This window comes from Lolium rigidum, chromosome 7 (genome assembly GCF_022539505.1).
Source record: "Lolium rigidum isolate FL_2022 chromosome 7, APGP_CSIRO_Lrig_0.1, whole genome shotgun sequence".
Lineage (NCBI taxonomy): Eukaryota > Viridiplantae > Streptophyta > Magnoliopsida > Poales > Poaceae > Lolium > Lolium rigidum.
The window spans coordinates 352,734,806-352,744,348 of record NC_061514.1 but is presented as its reverse complement, the minus strand read 5'-3'; positions in this window follow the sequence as shown (position 1 = coordinate 352,744,348).

Below are 9,543 nucleotides of genomic sequence, written 5' to 3'. Positions count from 1 at the left end.
TCTCCATCGCCGTTGCTGACTCCCATGATGAGAAGTGAGTAGTTCTCCCCCGAGGCTGGGGGCTTTACCGGTGGCTATGTGGTCTATCAATATATCCATGTATGATCTTTATGTGATCATGAGCTTTGTAATCTAGTTGAATAAGTAGATGTTATTCCTCAACTATTATGCTACTCAGATGGTTTTATTATATGATCTCTGGGGACACCTTGTCCAACGGTGTGAAGGTGACAGTGTGCACACCGTGTTTTTTTCTTAAGCTTAATTTACAGAAATACTCATGAATTGGGGTGTCTAGTTAGTACCATATTTGTATGCTCAAAGTGACAGTGCGGGGCGTCCATAGATTGGAAATGCGAACTTTAAGGAATGCTTATGCATAGTGGCCGAGGCAGGAATAAATTTGAGGTATGATGGAATCAGTAAATGAGAAAATGCCAGACTCGAATAGATAATGTTACTTTGCGTGGTCAAAATCTGAATTCAATAAATTAAATTAAAGTATTGCACTCAAAATACCTGAGTGAAAAAAAATTAGATGAACAATAGATCAACAATTTAACTCGTTGAACAAATGAATGATTTGCACAAACAGAGAAACGACAGGAAAAGCATAAATTAGTAACTAACAATGCCGTATCAGGGGACTAGGCATGTTAGAGTCAAGATAAGATGCACACCTCGTACTCGAGCTTATTTCAGTCAAAATGAGATCATTTTCAGAATTCAAAAGAAAATTTAGTTTCGTAATCAAATACATGGCATTATGTACTTGGTTTTCTTCTTCGGTGCAATGTCCTTACTTGTCCAGTCGCCCTCACGGCCTAGTCTCGTCTCCAACCGTCGCCGTTCTGGTTCCCGCTGCGCGGTTGCGCACTGCCAACAACACCGCATCCTCCCTGCATGATCACGACTTCGCGAGGGTTTCCGCGATTTGAGTCAGAAAAAACGAACAAGAAGTTGTAGATGGCAGGATCGTGCGATTGTTTCTAACTAGCGATGCCGCTGAATGCGCATAGGCACAACCAAAATAATTTAGTGGTTTACGGATCAGGCAGCCCAATAGTGAGCAGGCCCAACACGGGACTGTTTCCTACCGGTTCGTTAGTTTCAGTTCATAAACACCAGCGATCCCCATTGATGGCAGGCAGCAGGAGACACACCTGAAGAAGAACTGAACCTGACTCATATGTAAACTACTATTAGCGCAAAATTTTATGTATGGCGGCTGCCAAACCTTGCCATATTGCTCGCTCCGCCCCTTCTTATGTAGTCCTACACAGTGAATTTATGTTTGTTATTAAACCAGAGAGTGGTTCAGAGTAGTGTAGTGAAGAGATAATATCTATGTATTCAATTATAGTATCATTGTTGAGAGTGTCCACTAGTGAAAGTATGATCTCTAGGCCTTGTTTCCAATCATTGAAACACTATTCATAACCGGTTCTGCTACATGTTTGCTTGCTGCCATTTTTATTTCATATTGCAATTACCACTCATATCATCCATATTACTTGTACTTCACTATCTCTTCGCCGAACTAGTGCACCTATACACTTGACAAGTGTATTGGGTATGTTGGGGACACAAGAGACTTCGTGTATCGTAATTGCAGGGTTGCTTCAGAGGAATATCTTTGACCTCTACCTCCCCGAGTTCGATAAACCTTAGGTGATCCACTTAAGGGAAACTTGCTGCTGTTCTACAAACCTCTACACTTGGAGGCCCAACACTGTCTACAAGAATAGAAGCATGCGTAGACATCAAGCTCTTTTCTGACGCCGTTGCCGGGAAGGTAAGGTAAAATATACTCACATCCTCTAGCTACTAATCTTTTAGTTGCTAGTGAGTGCTCGAAGTTATTTCCTTTAGATTCTGCAATTATATTTTTTGTTTCTTGTTTTTATTTTTACTAGTTAGGCTGAATGGAAAATAACAAAAAAATTAGAGAGCTTTATAGTATTTATCTTGAGTTAGGACATGAGGTGTTTGAAGAGAAAATTAAAAAACCTATGAAACTTTACTTGCATGCTAGTAGCAATGTTATTAGTATGAATTCTTTGAACACCATTATTGCTAATTATATGGAAAAGTCTAAGCTTGGGGAAGCTAGTTTTTATGAAAATGATCTTTTTAGTTCCTCATCTTTAGAGGAGGAAATTTTCTATGATGATACTATGCCACCAATATATGATGATTACAATGATGATTATGCTATTTTCAGTCCACCAACTATTGAGGAGAAAGTTAATTATGATTATAATATGCCTCCTATATTTTATGATTATGGTGATGAGAATAATAATGATAGCTATTTTGTTGAATTTGCTCCCACTACAATTAATAAGGACGACTATGCTTATGTGGGGAGTAATAATTATTTTATGTATGCGGATCATGATAAGAATGTTTTATGTGATATTTATATTGTTAATTTTATTCATGATGCTACTGCAAGTTATTATGAGAGAGGGAAACATGGTTTTATGTATCTCAACAATATTAAGTTTCACCTCTCTATGTTGAAAATTTTGAAGTCGCACTTGTTTTGGTTTCCTATGTTTGTTTCTTTGTGCTTCCATGACTTGTTTCTTTACAAGCTTATTTTTCATAGGAAGTAGACTTAAATTTGTCTTATATTTTCTTCTTGATGCTCTCTTTTACTTCAATGCATATTTCTTATATGAGCATCTTCTCAAACTACTGGGCCTAGCTGAAAGACGTTAAAGAAAAGCACTCTTGGGATATAAGCCCTGTTTATTTCTGTAATTTTTATTTTATTGAGTCTTGGAAGTTATTACCTCTGTAATAACCTCTCCTTATCATTTTTATTTCATTTTTGTGCCAAGAATAGCCTCTAATAGGAATAAAGTAAGATTTAGGGAAGTTGCTGTCCTGAAACAGATTCTGTGTTGTCACCATAAAAATTTGTATTCCCAGCCAGTACGTAATTTTGAGCTGCCAATTTTTGAGAATATGCCCCCAAGTTATTATCTAACTTTCGTTAATTGAGCACTTTTCGATCTGAGCAACAAAATATTTTTGAAAAAAAATTAATCTTTACCCGATGTTCTGTTTTGACAGATTTCTGTCACTATTTGCATTTGCCTCTTAATATCTTTATTTTTCTGTTCTTTTGAGAGAAAGAGCTTTTTGAAGAACTTGGTATAGTAGCTAATGTTTTAATGGATGTTTGATATATGTTAGAAGTGGACCAAGTGGATTTGTTATTTTGATTGCACTAATGCTGCTAATGAGAATTGGGTGAAGTTTTGTATGAAGGAAGTTTTCAAGTGTAGGGAGAGAAGAATGATGTAATGAGATGAAGTATGGATAAAAGCTCAATATTGGGGATGCCCATGTCACCCCAAGAAATATCCAAGAGGTACAAGCATCAAAGCTTGGGGATGCCCAAGGCATCCCCTCTTCATCAACAAAGCATTAGGTCATCTTTTCATACGCTATATTTTTATTGCTTCATATGCTATGTGTTGTTCTTGGAGTGTCTTTATTTTTGTTTTTAGCTTTGTTTTTGTTTTGTTTGCTGTAGCATATGGTTAGATCCTAGCATTCTTGTTGTGACCTCACCTGAAAAAGTGAGAGTCCCTGTGCAACAGTGCTAGTCCCGGATCGAACTACTAGCACACACAGTTTAAGATGAAATACCAAGTAGCAAAGGTCTTCATTACAACGTAAGATCCAGCGGAAATAAAATGGTTCGATACAAGTTGCATAGCTCTCAGGCTAGCACAAATTCAGAGTATAAAGCAGCAAGGAAATCTTAAAGCATGGAGCCATCTTCCTTCATGAAGCCACATGCAGACATGTTGGGCAAAGACTCGTGAACCTAAACAAACATCTTCAGCTAGAGAAGTAACCTACAACATAAAACGTTACAGCCCGAAGGTCAATGCATTTGGAATTGTATTGGCAAGATGACACTATGGTGGACTCAAATGGCAACCTAACACATACATGATCATTTGGCTGGTAGAGCTCAGGCATATTTGCATAAAGCCAATTTTATCCTATCATTTGACAAATCATTTTCTTTCATATTCATACTAATTAAGCGGTACCATTGATAGACATCAATGAACCTGGACACCACCGATAGACATCAGTGAGCCTTCCTATTTCATATGACCAACTTGGTTTGGGCGACCTACCCCTGCAGACTCGGACCATAGACATGGCACGGGACCTGCTAGCCGATAGTCACTTGCACCAATTGACATATTCCCTGTTCACCCATCAAGTTTTATTTAAGAAATTGGAATGAGGAGACTTTCGAATAGGATCCTTGTCAGTTCGCTCAAAATGTCCGTAACCGGGGACACGGCTAAGTACTTAGTTTTAACACTCTGCAGAGGTTGTACAAATTTACCCAAATGAGCTAGTCTGCTCTTCTTCCATGATGTACATTTTGCTCAAATGGACAAATGTCGACTAGGACAAGACTTTTCCGAATTAATCCCCCCAGACCATTCTCTACGGACCCGTACCAACCTACAATCCCCTACATCATCTGTCACGTAGGATCCGGGTTCTCACAACATACTCCATCAAGCCAGAGCCCATATTAGCATGTGGCTGTATGGTAGCTAATGAGCAAGGTTGTCTAATATCTCTTTGTTCCTGGGTGGCCGTCCACAAGTGCGATACACACGATCGCCATAGACATGACTCCGGTGTAACCACTCAACATAAACCAAGCAATACCAATTCCACCCAGGTAGTTCATTAAACTTAGTTGTTTTAAAATAACTCACTAACAAAATCATTTCATAGCATAGCTGAGCAACAACTAAATTTAATGGCGACCAAGAAGTCAAGTAGGGGTAGCTAGACTACTGGGATTGCATAGCAAAGCATAAGACCCTACACATGTATACTACAAAAATCTCTATTGTACATAGATAAAAACTGAGACATTTGTGTGTGTCACTTGCCTGGATAAGGTGGAGAGTTGGCACAAACTTCACAAGCACAACCGTTGCAGTCGCCACAATCACAATCTACAATCCGATAACATTGCACCATAAGCACAATGCAAGACGCAAATGCACAAACATAGACATGAGATGCATATGAGGTTTACACAAGTGCACTTCATTTGTTGTTCTCTGGTTGTAACTATATGCATGATGCCATGGTTAAGTTTTACGGTTGGTTGGATTATTGCGAACCGTCTATGTCTATGTCGCACTAGCGAAGGGCAACTACCATTAATTGCAAATGGTACTTTGGTACAGTAGACAAATGATGATTTTGGTACTACTGGACAGAGGGTAACATTTTCAAGCATATGCAAAAGGAATCACCCGAAAAGGGCATGTAGATCTTATTTTATGGGTGAAGTACTCCGATTAGGCATTTAAATATGAATGATTTTCAAAGTTCTGTAAGGTCACATTTTATAGCTCCAGAATATTTCTTATGTTTTTAGGATTCCAACGGTATATAATTGTAAATTTTGGACATGCGGATCTCTGGTTATGATTTTTGCAAGGCGCGACTATCGAAAATCGAATTAAACGAGATCTAGGGTGGACGCTGGACATGTGGCGTGCTGCTATTGGTTGAGACCTCTTCGTCGCGGATCTCTACTCAGGGACGTTGGATCTACTTTAAACGTGCGGCCAAGATCTGTTTACAGAAAAGAAAAAGAAATAAAAGAGAAAGAGGTGGACCTATGTGGCGCAGAGGTGGCGATGACGAGGCGGCGACGTGGCAGTGACGTGGCCGGCGGCGAGGTGCTCGCCGGCGGCGGCTCGGACGGCGGTCGGCGGCGGCGTTCCCGGCGTCTCCCGGCCTGGACGAAGCGGGGACGACGTGCAGAGCGGCGAGGTGGATCTAGGGGCGTCGACGGCGCGGCCCAAGGTGGTCCCTGCCGGCGGCGAGGGGTGGCTGGATTTGGCTCGGCGGCGAGCTTTACCGGCGAGAGATCGGGGCAGCCTGGGGGCGCAATAGGGAGGGAAAAAGAGGGGAATGGAGAGAGGAGGGACGGGAGAGGGAGGCGCGGGAGAGGTCCTGGCGAGTGGGGCGGTGGAGGTGGCCGAGGCGTACTGCGCGTCTGCGTGCGCGTCTGGGAGTTCGTGGGGGCGGGGCGTCGTGCGGAGGTTGGGGATGGAGACGCCCGACGCGGTCAGCGAGCTGGGCGCTGCGGCCTGGTGCGGCCTGGCCTGGCTGGGTCAGCCCGGTCGGCCGGATGGGTCGGCCCGCTTGGCCGACCGGTTCCCTTTTTTTTTGTTTATTCTTTTTCTATTTCTCTCTCTTAATTGAAAATGCATTTGGAGCACAAAAATAGTCAGAAAAATATAAATAAAATATCGGTGGATTCCTTATGAAAAGAGCTTCAATATGGAACCACTTTTTGAAACAAAATAAAATCTTTCAAAAACCAAAATTAGCATACATGCCTATGTGGCTATTTGTGCCGTTTTAGGGTTTGGGGTTTTGAATGATTTTGAAATTTGGATTTTCCCTATAAATGCAATGATGACATGATGCAATGCATGCTGTGCATGATGTTTCATAATTTTAAAAATTGGGATGTTACAATTCTTGTGTGGGAGAGAGACACGTCTGTTTTCATTGCATAGAACACTCTAGTTTTCACTCTTATTGTTCAGCGAGTGTTCTCTTTTGCTAGTACTTGCGTTTAGCTCCTGGTTTTCATTTCGTATATTATTCAGAGCTTGTTATTTTTTTATTTATGTATGATTAGCTCTCTGGTATTTATTAATTTTTATCTATGATATTTATTTCAAATAAATTGATTGGTGTTGGAGGCTAGTAAAATGTTTTATGCTTATAGTGATGCAAAAGAAAGCTTGTCTAGACTTTGGCATGTCATGTTGGATGTTATTTTTATTATATGCTTAGTATCTATTGCTGTAGCACGACTTGTCTCAAATAGCTGAGAGTGCATAATGTGCTATTGAAAGAATCATGTTTTGTTTCCATCATACAAAGCATAATATTATGGTATTCTCCTTTGATGCTTTATTGGGTTGACTTGGCACATGCTTATAACATGTTATGAATACAAACTAATCAACTAAAGCCTCTATGATCATTTAGTTTTTGACTTGTAATATCACTTTATGCTTTGATTAATAATGTTTTGTCGCTATGCAGGATTATGGCCATTATTGCTCTCTTAATTGGTCGCTCCCAGTCTTTTGCTAGCCTTCGCCTGTACTGAGTATGATCTCTACTCGTGCATCCAACCACCAAAAACTGAAGTTTTCCAATTGTGTTCACCATATCTACATATTAGCATCATTTCTATTCCAAGTATTCATCATGTTTTTTATACATCTTCCAAATTAAATTTTGTCATGAGAAAATTTGTTAGTAAAGCTCTCACGAACTTGATGGCACATTTACTTTCTTGCACTTAATAAACCTGAACCATTGTGACTATCTTACGAAGATTATATGCTTGCAAATTACGAGTTAGGAGTTAGCACAACCATGCTTTCATGGGGCACGCTTTCAACATTGCACTTATTTCTATTTAGTTGATATCATGTTCTTTTCTTTATGGATGCCTAGCGGTCGAAATAAAATGGAAACTTGTAAGTCGATGGAGTTTGTATATATGTTAGAGAAACGCATGGGCGGCCAACTTAAGCCATGCATCATTCATGGTGGAAATTTACAGCGAACCATAGTGAGCATTCTGTGAAGCATCTTCAATAAAAAGCTATGTCCGTGGTAAATAAAAGGATTGCTGAGATGCTCATTGTCCGTTTGTCTTGTCATTTTGGTATGGGAATGCTCCTATATCATGGGCAGGAGTATTCCTATATCAGGGGGCAGGAGGTACCCCGTTGACGTTCTCAATGATACATGTATACTTACAATGACAAGAACTTATATGGGACCTAAGTTGAGTAGCATGAGGTTTAGGTACTCGTATTCAAGGGGTACGAGATTTTCATCTTGTGATTTGTCAAGCATATAACTCATATTTTCCCTGGCATTAACTTTAACCATTCAAGATGCTTATGATAGGGGTAATGAGAGCTCAAAGCTAATGAGTACCATACTTTTTGGAAGATTTATAAAACTTGTTAATCTTGCTTCCTTCCACGAAGGACCTTTCTTTTACTTTTATGTTGAGTCTTCATCTTCTTGCTTTATGCATCAATTAAGAGAGCATAGTTGTCATTCTGAGTATAATGTGCATAGTCACAAAATTATTATTGATTGATTCATGATGATGTTATTGCTTGTTCTTAAATTATTTGAATCTAGTCACCCTTTAAACTTTGAAGGTGTCCTGGCATTTATGTTTTGCTACTTCATAAAGGACAAGCTGAGTACCACTTTGCTATGTTTTCTCTATGCTCATAAACAAACAGTTTCTTTCAGTGCACAATTATTCATAATCCCTTGTTTGAGTTACTTTTTATGTTATAACATAGTTGCTAAGTTCTATTGTTAGAATTATATCTATCATGCATATTTTTAGAGTACTTTCATCCCAGATCACAATGCTTTTACAATAAATTGATCAAGATTGTGTTGGTTGCATGTCACCTCAAAAACTATTTTTTTTATCACTTACCTACTCGAGGACGAGCAAGAGTTAAGCTTGGGGATGCTAATACGTTGCAAACGTATCTATAATTTTTGATGCTCCATGCTTGTTTTACACCAATTTATATATGTTTTACCTACACTTCGTTGCACTTTTATACATTTTTCGGCACTAACCTATTGAAAAGATGCCACAGTGCTACTTCCCTGTTTTCTGTTGTTTTGTATTTCAGAAAAGTTGTACAGGATATATTCTCGGAATTTGACGAAACAAAAGTCGAAGATCTTATTTTTCCATAACGAAGACGGAGTCAAGAGGGGGGACGAAGAGGCGCCACAGGGCGGCGAGACCAGGCCTAGGTGCGGCCCAGGCCCTGACTGCGCCTAGGGGTGGTCTTGGGCCACCTGGCCTCCACCGACCTCGCCCTTCGGCCTATAAGAAGCCTCCCGACGCGTAAACCCTAAATTATCCAGCCTTCGTCCACAAAAAGTTATGTAGCTCCGCCGCCGCCGAAGACAAGATCCGGGGGACAGAAGTCTCGGGTTCGGCACCCTGCCGGGATGGGGAATTGCCCCCGGAGCCATCTCCATCGACTCCACCACCATCTCCATCGCCGTTGTTGACTCCCATGATGAGGAGTGAGTAGTTCTCCCCCGAGGCTGAGGGCTTTACCGGTAGCTATGTGGTCTATCTATCTCTCCATGTATGATCTTTATGTGATCATGAGATTTGTAATCTAGTTGAATAAATAGATGTTATTCTTCAACTATTGTGCTACTCAAGTGGTTTTATTATGTGATCTAAGGGGACACCTTGTCCAACGGTGTGAAGGTGACAGTGTGCACACCGTGTTTGTTTCTTAAGCTTAATTTACAGAAATACTTATGAATTGTGGTGTCTAGTTAGGACCATCTTTGTATGCTCAAAGTGACAGCACGGGGCGTCCATAGATTGAGAATGCAAACTTTAAGAAATGCTTATGCATCCCT